This window comes from Saimiri boliviensis, chromosome 2, assembly GCF_048565385.1.
Source record: "Saimiri boliviensis isolate mSaiBol1 chromosome 2, mSaiBol1.pri, whole genome shotgun sequence".
In the NCBI taxonomy this organism is placed as follows: Eukaryota; Metazoa; Chordata; class Mammalia; order Primates; family Cebidae; genus Saimiri; species Saimiri boliviensis.
Genome location: NC_133450.1, coordinates 40,820,379 through 40,837,508, shown reverse-complemented (window position 1 = coordinate 40,837,508; position 17,130 = coordinate 40,820,379). Strand labels below are relative to the sequence as shown.

The 17,130-nt window shown below is 40.1% G+C and overlaps 1 protein-coding gene across 1 annotated transcript in view; it reads right to left on the bottom strand.

The window, feature by feature from the left end:
* The window catches only part of KCNH5 (potassium voltage-gated channel subfamily H member 5), a 398,615-nt gene that overhangs the window by 261,979 nt on the left and 119,506 nt on the right, over positions 1 to 17,130 (bottom strand). The gene's annotated exons all lie outside the window — the stretch shown is intronic.

Genomic DNA, 17,130 nt, shown 5'->3' with positions numbered 1-17,130 from the left:
GAACGAATCCTTGTACACATGCACACAGACACACACATTCACACACACACACACACACACACACACACACACACACACACACAATGCTATGGACAACAAAAAGGAGAAAGAAAGGAGAACCTTGGTGTCTTAGCCCATTTGAGCTCCCATAACAAAAAAACTGAGTGGCGTGAACAACAGAAATTTATTTTTCAGTTTTAGATGTGTGAAGTCTGAGATCAGGGTGCCAGCACGGTCAGGCTCTGGTGAGGGCCCTCTTCCTGGTTTGCAGACAGCTATCTTCTCACTGTGTCTTCATATGGTGGAGAGAGAGTCCTGTTGTCTCTCCCTTTTCTTATGAGGAGACCAGTTCTACCGGATCAGGGCTCCACTCTCATTTAACCCATTTTATCTTAATTACCTCCTTAAAGGCCCTGTATCCCATACAGTCACATGAAGTGTTAGGGATTCAAGACGTGAATTTGAGGGAGACACAATTCAGTCCATTGCACCTACTTCTTTGGTTGTGGGTCAGAGTTGACAAATGATGCAGAGGACTCACAAGTCCTTGACTCCTGCTCTGCCTGTCCTCATTTCACACAGAATGACAGATAATAATAAGCAGAATGTGGATTACTATGAACTCTGCTGAGAGAAGATATAAACCCAACAAAAGGCATATTTAAAAAAGGAAACAAAAGCTCAACAAAAAGAAAATAATCAGATTCAATAATGGGCAAAGAACTTGAATAGACCTTTCTCCAAAGAACATATACAAAAAGCCAATAGTCACATGAACAGACGTTCAACATCAATAATCATCAGAAAAATGCAAATCAAAACTACAATGATATACCACCTCACACCATTAAGATGGCTCCTATCAGAAAATAACAAGTGTTGGCAAGGGTGTGAAGAAATTGAAACCTTTGTGCACTGTTGGTGGGAATGTACAATGGTACAAGCACTGTGGAACACAGTATGGTAGCTTCTCAAAACATTAAAAATAAAACTACCATATGATCTGGCAATTTCACTTCTGGATAGATACCCAAAAGAATTGAAAGCAGGGTCTTAAAGAGATATTTATATACCCATGTCTACAGCAGCATATTCACAATAGCTAATGTAGAAGCAACCAAGTGTCCATCAACAGATGAATGCATGAACAAAATGTGCTATATACATACAAAGGAATATTGTTCACCCTTACAAAGGGACACCTTTGACATATGCTACAAAATTAAGAAATCTTAAGGACACTATGCTAAGTGAAATAATTCAGTCACAAAAATACAAATACTTTTATTTCACTTATATGAAGCACGTAGAGTAGTCAAATTCATACAGACAGAAAGTAGCATGGTGGTCTACAGGACTGGTGGGAAGAGGGGAATGGAAGCTATTGTTTCATCGGTAAAGAGTTTTTGTTTTGCAAGATGAAAGGAGTTATGAGGCTATATGGGGGTTAAGAATGTATAACATTATGAAAGTATTTAATACCACTGAACAGTATCCTTAAAAATTGTTAAGATAGTAAAATTTATGTTACATATATTTTACTGCAATTAAAAAATGGTGGGTTGTGGAGAAAACAAAACATTAATAGCTCTAAATGAGTTCATGTGTTCTGGCCCCCTCAGATTTCATCCCAACACTGTGAAAAACATGCCAGAGAGATAACTATGCCACTGCCAGCTATGTTTGAAAAAGAGTTGGCAAAAGACTAGAATTAAGGCAAACCCAATTGTAGTTTTCAAATAAGAATATGAAAATATGGTGAATTCCAACAGGAGACTGGTGAACTAAGCATACCTGGACAAGATTCATAGGGGATAAGCATCCAGAAATTAAAGAAGTGATATCTAGGACTCAGCACATTATCCTGCAGAAGTCATGCAGTGATAACCTCATTTCTTGCTTAATAGTTAACATGTTTTTCAGATTTACTGCTGGGGTTTGCCTGGCAGACCCCAGCTACACAATGGATGAATAAACTCATGCAAACACGGAATACAGTGAAAGAACAGACTGGGGTGTCCATGGCCACTAACTGAAAGGAGTTAATGGCTACCGGCCCTGACACACTGGCTTTCCCAATATTTATTCAGCACACATTAAATGACAAAGGCTTTGACACCATTAGAAGGTAAAGATTAAAGGCCAGGTTCTGAGGCCTAAAGCAAACACCATTGGCAGGTGATAAATCTAGGCTGCCCCCAGCCCCCTGCCTCCCCAATCCTGCCAAGAAAGCCATCCAGTTCGTGAAAGATTAAAGGTTAGTTTTTAAGACCACATGAGTAAACAAGCTATTTAGGTAAACTCCCTTACATTCTTTGTTATTTGCTTTTCTTGATCAACTAAATGTAAAGGGGATTAGGCTGCCTTGAGCCATAATTCTATCCTGGGGCTTTTACAAAAGCTTCCAGCCTTCCAAGAAGGTCTGTGACTATTTTCTATAACTTTCTCTAATATTTTTCCCTTAATACTTTTGCTACCACCCTGACTGAACTACAATTTATCTGTACTTTGGTGAGGCACTGAAAAAGGTCTTCAGCGATAGCCTAGCACAGAAGACTAGATGCTCATTCAGTTAGGTAGATTCTTAATTAGTTGCAGAACCTTACCAAAAGATCATGACTGACAATTAATGAGCACCTGAATAGAGGTTTCTAGAAACAACAGAAAACCTGTATTTAGCATTTACAATGAGCCAGGCACTATTTGGAGCATTTTATATGAATTAATTTATTTAGTTTTCACAACAATACTGTAAGACAGGTAATATTATTAGCTCATTTTACCAATGAGGTAACTGAGGTTTAAGGGTTTGTAAGAGCTTTTGCCCCCAGGATTCCATCAAATTTGCTCAAAGTCACTAGTGACCCTCAGTCTCCAAAATCCAATGGTCAATTCCAAGGTCTTTTCTTTCTTGACCTGTAAGAGGAACTTCCCATGGCTGCTCATTCATCCCTCCTTGAAACACTTTCCTCAACTGACCTACAGCATACCTCACTCCTAGATTTCTTCCTAACTCACTTCCTTCTCAGTCATTTTGCTGGTTTCACCTCATCTCATCTAATATGACCACTACATATTAGAATATTAGAATGCACCAGAGCTTAGTGCTTAGACCTCTTCTCTATCCACACTCAATATCAAGGAGGGTTCAACCAGTCCTATGACTTTAAATATCAACTCTATCTCAACAACTGCCAAATGTATGTTTCCAGCCAGGACCTCTCCCTGAAATCCAGATTTGTCTATGTGACTGCCTACAGGACATCTATACTTTCTTGTCTATGTACCATCTCAAACTTAAAATAACTTATCAAAACTTAGCTCTTAATTCTAGCACATCTCTCCCCACAAAAATATTTTTCTTTCTGCAAATTATTTCCCATCCTTAAGAGATATATAAACCAAAAATCTCTTGGAGTCATCCCTGATTTCTCTTTGATTTTAACAACCCTCATCTAATCTGTGAGCAAATCTTGTTGGCTCTATTTTCAAAACATAACCGGAGTCTCACAACTTCCTGAAATCTCCATTGCTACTATCTTGGCCCAAACCAACATCATCTTTCACTAAAATGATTGCAATAGCCTCCCTGAATTATCTCTCTCCACCTCACCTTGTAATCCTAGGGTTTATGTTCAACACAACAGTCAGAGCAATTCTGTTAAAATATGTCATATCATGTCATTTTTCTACTCAGAATACTTCTAAAACTCTCTATCCACAGAATACAATGGTCTCCAGGGCTCTTCATGATCTGGTCTCACTACCTTTCTGACCTCCTCTGGCACTACTTTCTCCCTTCCTCACTCTATCTCAGATATTCTGGATTTTCAATTAAAAATGAGAACACGGATTTTAATTATGACATTTTTAAACCTTTCTTTTTTTCTGAAAGTAAAATGAAAACTCTTAGTTTTCTTATTCTTTCTTTTTCAGCTTTTATCTAACATACAGGGAGGACATGTGCTGATTTGTTACATAGGTATATTGCACCTAGGTAGTGAGCATAGTATTCAATATATAGTTTTTCAACTCATGCACCCCTTACTCCCCCTCTAGCAGTCCACAGTGTCTATTGCTCCCATGTTTATGTCATGGGTACTCAATATTTAGCTCCTACTTATCAGTGAAAATATGCAGAATTTAGTTTTCTGTTCCTGGAGCAATTCACTTAGCATCACAGCCTCCAGCTCCAACCATGTTGCTACAAAAGACATGATTTCATTCTTTTTATGGCTGCATAGTATGCCATGGTGTGTATATATATATATATATATATATATATATATATATATATATAATATATATATACCACGTTTTTAATCCAATTCACCATCAATGGACACCCAATGGACATTCCATGCCTTTGTTATTGTGAATAACATAGCAATGAACATATAAGCACATGTGTCTTTTTGTTATAATGATCTATTTTCCTCCAGCTATATACCCAATAATGCAATTTCTGGGTTGAATGGTAGCTCTGCTCTAAGTTCTTTAAGAAATCCTCGGGGGAATGCTGGGAAGATGGCCGCCTAAGAACAGCTCAGGACTTCAGCTCCCAGTGAAGGTGCAGAGGGTGAGTGGACGCCGCATTTCCAGACGAACTCTTATTGCCCACAGACCAGGAGATACCCAGGCAGAGGGGTCGCCAGCGTCGCAGTCCCAGCTGGTGCGGCTGTTTTGGCCCCTGTGGGGCTGATTCTGCCCGCGCGGCTGCTGTGACCACGCCCTGTTGCTGCGGTTCTCCCTACAAAAGCCACTGGTCTGGGAGCCCTCTAGCTGGCAGGCAGAGCCCTGAGACGGCAGAGTTGCCCACTCATCTGAAATAGCGAGTCAGGCCAGGAGATTCCTAGGCAAAAAATCTGCCAGGAGCCAGCGCCGCAGTTCCAGCCGACTCCGTGAGTCGCAGCACGGGAGATCCCGGCGCCTTTTCAACAAGCAACTGGAACTCGGGGTCCTTCAACTTAAAAGAAAAGACTCTGAGTCAGGGAGCCAGGTGATCAGGCTCGGTTGGTCCCACCCCTTCACCCCCAACAACAACGAAAACAAAAACAGTAATTGGAAACCCTCTGGGTTGAGCCCTCCAAACCAGCACAGCTGAACTGGGACGGTCCGGCTCTGTGGGGGAGGGACTTCCGCCATTAATGAGACTCTCCACCACTATGGAGGCAGGCTGCCGTTGCCAAGGCAACCCGCCGTTGCCGAGGCAACCTGCCACAACAGAGAGAGTCCGCCATAACAGAGGCGGGGCCACCGCTCAGGGCAGCTGGGCAGAGCCCACAGCAGCTCAGCAAAGACCCTGCGAGCAGGCAGTGGCTAGGCCTGCTGCTAGCTGGGCGGGTCAGACCTGAAAGAAAAATCAAAAAAGGCAGTAGTGCAAGGGAAACTCATAAAGCTCCAACTCCCTGGGACAGAGACAGACAACAGGTGGATAAACCCACAAAAATGGGAAGAAACCAGCGTAAAAAGGATGAAAACTCCCGAAACCAGAACACCTCTCCTCCTAAAAGGGATCACAACTCCTCACCAGCAAGGGAACCAGACCGGATGGAGAAGGAGGGTGATGAAATGACAGAATCAGACTTCAGAAGGTGGGTAGTAAGAAACTACAATGAGCTAAAAGAACATGTTCTAAACCAACGCAAAGAAAATAGGAACCTTGAAAAAAGATTGGACGAACTGCTGACGAGAATGGACAGCATAGAGAGGAGTATAAGTGAATTGATGGAGCTGAAAAATGCAACACGAGAACTTCGTGAAGCATGCACAAGCTTCAACAGCCGAATTGACCAAGCAGAAGAAAGGATATCAGAGGTCGAAGATCAACTCAATGAAATAAAAAGAGAAGGCAAGAACAGAGAAAAAAGCGCAAAAAGGAATGAACAAAATCTTCAAGAAATGTGGGACTATGTGAAAAGACCTAATCTACGTCTGATAGGTGTACCTGAATGTGATGAAGAGAATGAATCCAAGCTGGAAAATACTCTTCAGGATATTATCCAGGAAAACTTCCCCAACCTAGCAAGGCAGACCAATATTCAAATCCAGGAAATACAGAGAACACCACAAAGATATTCCTCAAGAACAGCAACCCCAAGGCACATAATCGTCAGATTCACCAGGGTTGAAATGAAAGAGAAAATGCTAAGGGCAGCCAGAGAGAAAGGTCGGGTTACCCACAAAGGGAAGCCCATTAGACTCACAGCAGATCTCTCAGCAGAAACCCTACAAGCCAGAAGAGATTGGGGGCCAATATTCAACATCCTTAAAGAAAAGAACTTTCAACCCAGAATCTCCTATCCAGCCAAACTCAGCTTCATAAGTGAAGGAAAAATAAAATCCTTTGTGAACAAGCAAGCACTCAGAGATTTCATCACCACCAACCTGCTCTACAAGAACTCCTGAAAGAGGCTCTACACATATAAAGGAACAACCAGTACCAGCCACTCCAAAAGCACACCAAATGGTAAAAGAGCATCAACACAATCATGAAGCTGCATCAACTAACCAACAAAACAGCCAGGTAGCATCAAAATGACGGTATCAAATTCACACATAACAATACTATCCCTAAATGTCAATGGACTAAATGCCCCAATCAAAAGACACAGACTGGCAAATTGGATAAAAAGCCAAAACCCATCAGTTTGCTGTATCCAGGAAACCCATCTTACATGCAAGGATACACAAAGGCTCACAATATACATTCTTCTCAGCACCACATCACACCTACTCTAAAATTGACCACATAATTGGCAATAAATCACTCCTCAGCAAATGCAAAAGAACAGAAATCATAACAAACAGTCTCTCAGACCACAGTGCAATCGAGTTAGAACTCAGAATGCAGAAACTAACTCAGAACCGCACAGCTTCATGGAAACTGAACAACTTGCTCTTGAATGTTGACTGGATAAACAATGAAATGAAGACAGAAATAAAGATGTTCTTCGAAACCAATGAGAACGAAGACACAACATACCAGAATCTCTGGGACACATTTAAAGCAGTCTCTAGAGGAAAATATATAGCAATGAGTGCCCACATGAGAAGAAAGGAGAGATCGAAAATTGACACCCTATCATCAAAATTGAAAGAGCTAGAGGAGCAAGATCAAAAAAACTCAAAACCTAGCAGAAGACAGGAAATAACTAAGATCAGAGCAGAACTGAAGGAAATAGAGACACAAAAAACTCTTCAAAAAATCAATAAATCCAGGAGCTGGTTTTTTGAAAAGATCAACAAAATAGACCACTAGCCAGATTAATAAAAAAGAAAAGAGAGAATAACCAAATTGATGCAATAAAAAACGATAAAGGGGATATCACCACAGATTCCACAGAAATCCAAACCATCATCAGAGATTATTACAAACAACTCTATGCACATAAACTAGTAAACCTGGAAGAAATGGATAAATCCCTGGACACCTGCATCCTCCCAAGCCTAAACCTGGAAGAAGCCAAAACCCTGAATAGACCAATAACATGGTCTGAAGTCGAGGCAGCAATAAAGAGCCTACCACCCAAAAAAAGCCCAGGTCCAGATGGGTTCACAGCTGAATTCTACCAGACATACAAGGAGGAGCTGATACCATTCCTTCTGAAACTATTCCAGACCATCCAAAAAGAGGGAATTCTTCCCAAATCATTTTATGAGACAAACATCATCCTGATACCAAAATCCGGCAGAGACTCAACAAGAAAAGAAAATTTCAGGCCAATATCCATGATGAACATAGATGCAAAAATCTTCAATAAAATACTGGCAAACCGATTGCAACAGCATATCAAAAAGCTCATCCACCATGATCAAGTAGGATTCATCCCGGGGATGCAAGGCTGGTTCAACATACACAAGTCCATAAACGTAATTCACCACATAAACAGAAACAAAGACAAAAACCACATGACCAAAACGCCAAAAGCAATGGCAACAAAAGCCAAAATAGACAAATGGGACCTAATCAAACTCCACAGCTTCTGCACGGCAAAAGAAACAGTCAGTAGAGTGAATCGGCAACCAACAGAATGGGAAAAAATTTTTGCAGCCTACCCATCTGACAAGGGGCTGATATCCAGAATCTACAAAGAACTAAAGCAGATCTACAAGAAAAAAACAAAAAAGCCCATTCAAAAATGGGCGAAGGATATGAACAGATACTTTACAAAAGAAGACATACAGGAGGCCAACAAACATATGAAAAAATGCTCATCATCACTGGTCATCAGAGAAATGCAAATCAAAACCACATTGAGATACCATCTCACACCAATTAGAATGGCGATCATTAAAAAATCGGGAAACAACAGATGCTGGAGAGGATGTGGAGAAATAGGAACACTTTTACACTGTTGGTGGGAATGTAAATTAATTCAACCATTGTGGAAGACAGTGTGGCGATTCCTCAAGGACCTAAAAATAGAAATCCCATTTGACCCAGCAATCCCATTACTGGGTATATATTCAAAGGATTATAAATCATTCTACTACAAGGACACGTGCACACGAATGTTCATTGCAGCACTGTTTACAATAGCAAAGACCTGGAACCAACCCAAATGCCCAACGATGATAGACTGGATAGGGAAAATGTGGTACATATACAACCATGGAATATTATGCAGCCATCAAAAACGATGAGTTCACATCCTTTGTAGGGACATGGATGAACCTGGAAACCATCATTCTCAGCAAACTGACACAAGAGCAGAAAATCAAACACCGTATATTCTCACTCATAGGTGGGTGTTGAACAATGAGAACACATGGACACAGGGAGGGGAGCACTACACACTGGGGTCCGTTGGGGGAAAATGGGGGAGGGGCGGGGGGTGGGGAGGTGGGAAGAGATAGCATGGGGAGAAATGACAGATACAGGTGAGGGGACGGAAGGCAGCAAACCACACTGCCAAGTGTGTACCTATGCAACAATCTTGCATATTCATCACATGTACCCCAAAACCTAAAATGCAATAAAAAAAATAAATAAATAAAAAATTTTAAAAAAAAAGAAATCCTCAAAATGCTCTCCACAGTGGCTGAACTAATTTACATCCCCACCAACAGTGTATAAGCTTTGTTTTTAACACTACTAACCATAATGATTTTTATTAGTCAGATTTCCCTCACTTTAAATTTCTGTAGGCAAAGTTCTACCTGACAACAGAAAAATTCCATGTACCATAACATGGAGACATTTTATTTTCATTGCTGCTCAGCCAGCAGACCATACTGTATAAGCCTATTTACTTGAGACTAAAGCCAAAGATTTTAAAGGCAGAACTTATATAACAATGTTCATAAGATACAGCTTCACAAGAATCCTAGTGATTTAAACTGAAAAGAAGCTTTCATCAAAGACACATATGTTCTAATCCTACACTGGCTGCCTCAGGGAAGTATGCCACTTGACAATATTTTAGCTCAAACACAAACTGAAAAACACCTATAACAGGTTTATCAACAAAATTCACACAGCATTGTGACAAATTCCCTGTGGACTACAGAATGCTGTTTACTAAAGTCTAACAGAAGAGGAATTTAGCCCTAATTGTTTTAAATTCAGTTCAAAGTAGTAAGTGAGAGTGGTTTTTCAACTCACTCCTTTATTGCTGTCCACATCTAGTCCAAAGAGTATAACAGAAACCTGACTTTAAGAAATGGAAGATATTTAGGTCCAACTTTATCCATGATGCTGGTACATTTCATGCCTTCCTTTAACTCTAAAGTATAACCCTATTTGGAAGGGTTAGACTCCTGACTCAGCCTACATTGACACAATGCTTGATCATTTTTACAGTGATAATCCATGTATCTAAGGGATTGGAGAGAGATATCCTGCTGGAATTAGGTTTGAAGAATGATGTAGATTCAGAGAAGGCCTGGATCTAATGAGTAGAGAGAATGACTGAGTAGAACAGCAGAGGACTTCCAAAAAATAGAGGCCACGCAAAACAGCTGGCAGGCCAAGCAGATAGTGAGTAGACTTACAGGTTAAATAGACAGATATTATAGCAATGAACCTCTGGTGGACTTAGCAAGGTTGGGATATTCTCTAGTGACAAGTAGCTTAAGACAAATGGTAAATAGCAATGGAAACATTTTGATCAAGAGCTACATAAATCTGGATAATAAACAGATGACAGAGGAGCATGAACTAGCAGAACTAACAGAACTATGCAAAGAAACAGAAAGACTCAGCCAGACATGGAGGGTTGGCCACATGTATGTACCTCTGTTTCCTCTCAAAATTCCACAAGATAACAGTAAACGGATTGTGTAAAGCCATAAGACAAACAAGACAGTAAAACATAACAGCAACAAAAGTTTGGAAGCTGGAACACATAGGACAAGTACTACCTAACTCATCAGATCCAAGAAAGCTGGAGGATCTTAAACCAACAGAAAGAAATACTTAATAATCTGATGTGTACTATAGAACTAAATATCCCAGGAATTGTCATCACCAGATACTTTGAGAAGTGAGAGATCAAAGGTAGGGCGAAAACTGGAGAATTTACTCAAAATCTGTTTAAGAACCAGATGGACACCTAGCCCTCCAGATGCCTTCCCTAATTCCACAGAGCCCATCAATTTCCCTTTTCACACTTCAGCAGACTAGAGAGGATCCCTGCAATGAAGGAACAGCAGAAAGTAGGGGTTCCATACTGAAATCAGGGGGTTATGTGAAAGCTTGCACACTGAGTGTCAAACCCTCAACTCTATTCTCCATTCAGCTTCCAGAAAGGTCAGAGCAAGGGCTATAATCTCTAGGCTGGAAATGAGAAAATTCCTCTCTGAGGAAATTGGCAGTCCAATAGAAATGACCCCAAAATACTGATGTTGAGGATTTCCCACAAAATAACCAAATTAGATCGCCCTACATGAAGACCACAGCCACAAGTCCAGCCAAAAACAGACAGTCAGGATTCCAATGCATCTGCATAAAGCCTCCAACATGAGAAGCAGAGACCAACACCAACAAACCAAACATCATCCTGATGGAAACAGACTATGTGGGGATAGGAAAACTGCACATAAACTTTTTTATATCCTCAGCAAGACATGAGAAGATTTTGCACTCATGAAGTAAAAACACAATGCTGTAAGAAGGAACACAGAGAAGAGGCAAGAGTGCTTGGAAATTAACATAGGTGAGCAGAAATGAAAACTCAAAAGAAGGATTAGAAATTGCAGTACAGGAAAACTTCTAGACCATAAAGCAAAAAAGATAAAATCATAGAAAACTGTAGAATGAGCTTTCTTTAAAACTAGAAAACCAACCCAGGAGATCTAATTGCCAAACAATAAGAATTTCAAGAAAGGAAAAAAGATAAAAACCAAAAGTAATTCATCGATCAAATAACTCAAGAAAATATCCTAGAAGTAAAAAATAAGCATTTCCTAATGATTAAACATCCCCATTGGAAGGAAAACGAATCCATAGAAAGACACTTTGTGCTAGTACCTCATAACACTGAGAACCAAAAGAAGACTCTAAATGTTTCCAGAGCAGAGACAGAAAGAAAAACATAATATTTATAAGAATTAATATTCAAATGGAGTCTTCTGAACGGTTCCATTAGAAGTTCAAAGACAAAACAACAGTGCACCAAAGTTTTCATAAAATTATTTCTAACCTTTAAATCTCTACTCTGACAAGCTATCAGTTAAGTATAAGGATAAATGAAAGACATTTTAAAACATGCATAATCTCAAAAAAATTCTTTTATACATATTTTCTCTAGAAGCTACTATAAGAGGTGTTTATTCAAAACGGATATGGGAAACAATGAGTCCACAAAAGAGAAAGGCAAAGGGAGTCCTGGAGATCAGGGTTGAAGGAGACACCAGGCTGAGAGCTGTAAGTAAAGCCTGGGATAGCGCAGACTAGAGAAAGTCAGAAGGCTCAAAGAAAGATTGCTCCAAAGATGGAAAGTTGTAACTGCCTACTGTGATCATGATGAGATTAGAGTTACAGAATGAAAGAGAATTTGGTAATGAATTTAAAAGAATCACATAAGAAACCAAAAAAAAAAAATTTATGACAATGATTACCCTAGCAGAAACTAAACGTTGTATAGGAAAATAATCACAGTATAACATATGGCTCAGTTGTAAATAGCATTTACCTAGTCACAATGATGAAAACAGCCATTGACTTGATCAAAATTATGATCTAAATATATTGAGAAGATTTAGAAAATTGGAAAATGCATATATATATATATATATATATATACACACACACATATATATATAGATTGTGTGTGTGTGTGTGTGTGTGTGTGTGTGTGTGTGTGTGTGTGTGTGTGGTGGCAGTTAAGGGGTATGGGACAGGAAAGAGAATTACATAATTTTATTATCATCTTCCAAAGATGGAAGTCAGCAGACAATGTCTCCAATAATCATGTAAAAACAAAAAGATAAAAGCCACGAATAAATGAAAATGATTTGAAAGTAACCTCTGGGAAATGGCTAAAGGCATGAAGAACAAGGAATTTCTATTTTTCAAAATAAATCTTTATAGTGCTATTTGGTTCTTTAACCTACATGCATGTATTACTTCAATCTAAAAATTACATTTAAAAAATTAGAGTCAGATAATCTGAGTTACCATATACATTATTAAATGGAAAAGAAGGCAGGAGAACCAGAGATGTGGAAAATATTTGAGATTTCCTTCCCTTCCTCTGTGGGGCCTGTGTTTCTTCCTATTTATCTCAGCTCTGTCTTCCCTGGTATTAGCTATTATCCAGATTCCAGTAGAATCACCCTGTTTTTCTCTGGAAAGTTCTCTCTAATGACTAAATTTGCAGTTAGAACTATACAGCACAGAAAGGCTCTGGTCAAACATCAGAAGCCACTGACATCTCCCCGTGAGTAAATGGATATGCTTTCTTCAAATGCAAAGTTCTTTTTCTTTTCTTTTTTTTTTTGGGGGGGGGGGACAGAGTCTCACTCTGTCACCCAGGCTGGAGGGCAGTGCCATGATCTCTGCTCACTGCAACCTCTGCCCTCTGGGTTCAAGCGATTCTTCTGTCTCAGCCTCCCGAGTAGCTGGAACTACAGCTCAAATTTATTTGAAGTACACTTAAGTAGTTTTGTTTCTTTAGCAAAAAACAAAAAGGATATTTGTGCTTCTGATTTAAGTTGAAGCAGTCCTGAGCTTTTGTTGCCCTCTATAAAAGAGAATATACAAATTTCATAATCAAATTCTGTCTATAGTACAGATAGTTGTTTCTAAACCATTAAAATTCCCAGGTGGTTCTCTTCTGTATCCAATGAACAAAGAAAGATTGGAAGTATGGCAAGTGCGTTTATGCCAGGACTCAGCATGACTGAGGATGAGAAACACACATGTGCAGGGTGTTCAGACTCCTAGTTCTTCCTAATGACCCTTTTGCTATCCTCTCACTGAAACAGTGGGAGTCACTTTTCAAGAGGAGGGTGCTTACAGCTGAGAACAAAGAAAGCAGCTTAGCTTTGAGTTTCAAATTAGACTTTTTTAAAGCCCATAGCCAAAACAATAATCTTAAACACATAGATTGCCTTTGCAAGTGCCAGGCCCTTGAGATAGCAAATGGTGTTGTTGTTGTTGTTGTTGTTGTTGTTGTTGTTGTGTTTTGTTCTCACTGTTAAAATCTTAGATCTTTTCCCAGAAAACATGGGAGTGGGTGGCAGTGAAACATAAGAGGGCAGAATAAAAGGAACTATAGGAGGTAACAAGAGAAACCCAAAATAGGTTGAAAGAAAATCAAAGGCAATAAAGAAGTATATCCAGCTTCCCATCCAGAACTCTACAACATGACAGACACAGAGTGGCCAGTTCAGCCAACACACAGATGCTACAGTGAAGTATATTATGAAAAGTGGAAAAGTTGGGAGGATGAGGTAGGAGGTCCCAAACTAAGTTATTAGCTCTGTATAGAAAAATGAAGTCAGTCACAAGTTCACTCACCTACATTTCATTGTATAAAAATTTAAACCCAAAACCTAAAATGCAAATAAAAAAATAAAAATAAAAAAAAAATTTAAACCCAAGACTGAAGAGTACTGGGTCTGACTAGTGCAGTTTTACTTTGTTTTGTATTTGCAACTTTTCAAATTCAAAGTTGCAAAATGGAGATTGAAACACATTTTTTTTCTTCAGGAGGACTTATTGAGCACCTGCTACGCTCCTGTTGCACCAGGGATACTGAGTGGAACTAGAAAGACAAGTTCCCTGCCTATGTGGCTCCCATTTTAGTTGGAAATACAAGCAATAATTACATAAAGAAAGAATTAAACAATGTAATTAAAGACTATGATGAAGTAATTATAAGGTATAAAGTTAACAGGGACACTTTAGACAGACTGGAGAAAAAAAGGTTTCACGGCAGTAAACCAGAGAAAAGGTGGTGCGAATTAAAAATCCCCGAATATTTTTCCCATAGAGCTAGGAAAAACTAAAATGGTTCTCTTCTTCCTTTTTGCATCATTACCTTAGCTCCTTTCCACCCCTGCCTGCCAAGTGACATCCCATGCTCCTGAAGTCTTCTCCACCCTTCCCTGAAATCTCAGCAATTCTTTTCATTGAGATGCTGTGCGAGTTTAAAACTCAGTCCAAGCTGGTACAGAGATGAGGGACTTATATCCTTTAGAGGAAAAAATGGCAGCTTCAAGGGACATTCTGGAGTCAAGAACACATGAAGCAGGATTTTTAATGGTGGGACCATCAAGCAAAATATCTGGGAGTCAGCTGGTTCCCAGGAAGTTATTTTTGTAGGAGAAACTGCTCAGCCTATCAAGAGAGCTACCCTTGATCTTTCAAAAATTTGTTCCCAATATCACAGTTCTCAACATTAAGGCACAGACACAGTAACATGATTCAGCAAAGCAAACAGAGGAGAAATAGCAAGAGAGGTCAGGGGAGAGCCAGAAAGAGAGAAAGATTAAAGAAACCAAAAAAGTACTTCCATATGCATGAAAAAGTGTCCATGAAATCTAGAAAATGTACTCTTAGAGGCAGTACAGGAGAAGCAGCCCATTTTCAATAGGGAGTAAATGGAGAAAAGGAAGTGAAGACACACACTTTAAAAACCTTAAAAAGGGAAGAATTGGTGGATAATAAGGCAAAGATAATGCAAGGTCCAGGTCAACTGTTCAATCACATATGTATATCGTTTTAGGATTAAAAAGACATGAGCATGTTTACTGGCTGATGAGAAAGAGCCAGGAGAGAGAGAGAGAAAGAGAGAGAGAGAGAGAGAGAGACAGACAGACAGACAGACAGACAGACAGACAGACAAACATAGAAAAAAGGACAGGGCTGGATGTCGTGGATTATGCCTGTAATCCCAGCACTTTGGGAAGCCAAGGCAGACAGATCACTTGAGGTCAGGACTTTGGGAGCAGCCTAGCCATCATAGTGAATCCCCATCTCTATCGAAATATACAGAAAGTAGCTGGGCATGGTGGTGAGCACCAGTAGTCCCAGCTACTTAGGAGGCTGAGAAACAAGAATTACTTCAACCTGGGAGGCAGAGGCTACAGTGAGCCAAGCTCATGCCACTACACTTCAGCCTGGGCAACAGAGTGAAACCCTGTCTCAAAAAAAAGAGAGAAAGAAAAAAAGAAAGGAAGGAAGCAAGGAAGGGAGGAAGGGAGGGAGGAAAGGAGGAAGGGAGGAAGGGAGGGAGGAAGGGAGGCAGGCAGGCAAACAATCGGAAGGCAAAAAAAATAAAATAAAATCAAGCTACAGCCCAAATCTGTGTCCAAACCCTGGGCCACTTCACTGAATGCTACAATCGTATGTAACTATCCACTGGACATGATAAAGGGTCATCCATCAGTAACTTCAGAGCAGTTGCTTGCCCCAAAAACCTTACATCCTGACTCTCTTTCTCTCAAACCCTCATGTTCTGCTGGTCCTTACCATATGTCCAGAATCTAACCAATTCTAACCACCACTATTATCTCTCACCTTGACCTGTCTGCCCTCTTCCATCCTTCACCCTGTACAGTCTTTATTTTCCACACAGCAGCCAGATTGGCATTTGTAAGACGTAAGACAAATCAAGCCAGTCTGGCCTGAAACCCTCAAAAGTCTTCACATCTGGCTCAGAGTAAGGGCTACTATCCTGTCCTCTAAGGCCCTGCATGGTTTGCACCCTTGGCCACCCCTAGCCTACCTTCCTATGGGGAGAGTCAGGAGTGTAAAGGAATGTACATCGCAACACTCTTCTTTGTCACAGAAGTAACAGGAAAGCCATCTGCTGCAAAGAAGATGAGCGGTCATAGGTTTGGGAAAGGTAGAGAACACGTGAGAGTTGCACAGGAATAGTTGCTCAGCAAAATGTTAGAGGAAGAAGATTTGTACGATTGCTAACCATGCATTTTAGGGGCAGCTGTTCACAGGGCTGCCTAGTTGACTCCAGCTAGTGCTCAGCAACCCTGGAACAAAAAAGTGGACAAATAGATCCAGATGAGGTTTTAAGGCAGCAAAAGGGCAGGGGATGAAGAAATTTGGTGTGCCAATGTGTGCATGGGGAGGAGGGTCTGCTATTCTCTAGCTAGGTCTGCATAAGGAAAAGAAGTTAGGGAAACACACCTAGGAAGCGATTCTTTTACCTTTTTAAGAAAACCAACAGGGAAACTCAATAGCACAGTCTCAGAAAAGTTCCCGGGGTCTATGGTTCCCATACCAAAGTCTCACCAGAAGAGTCGATACCAGACCTGTCTCCTTGGCTGATGCCTAACTAGAAGCATGAATTTAAATGTCTTTCCCTTACAGGACACTTTAAATGACTAAGGGTCCTAAATTAGACCTTCACAGATTAAGATTTTGGGGGGTTGTTAAAAATAGATTCAAATTTAAAGGAGATAGAATCTAAAAACTACAGAGGTAGTTTCAAAGGGAATTTTTAAAGCCTCCAGTATTTCCTGAGTCAACTTGGATATAGTTCTTACCCCATAAAGATCTCCTTACCTACACACTCAGCCTAAAACCACCACCATGTATCTGTTACCTAACCTCCCAGGGAGGACTAACTCAATCATCACAACATATGAAAATATTAAATACATAGGTAAGAAGAATCACTTAGGAGCTGGCTTAGAAAGTACTCCAAATAAAATCCCCTC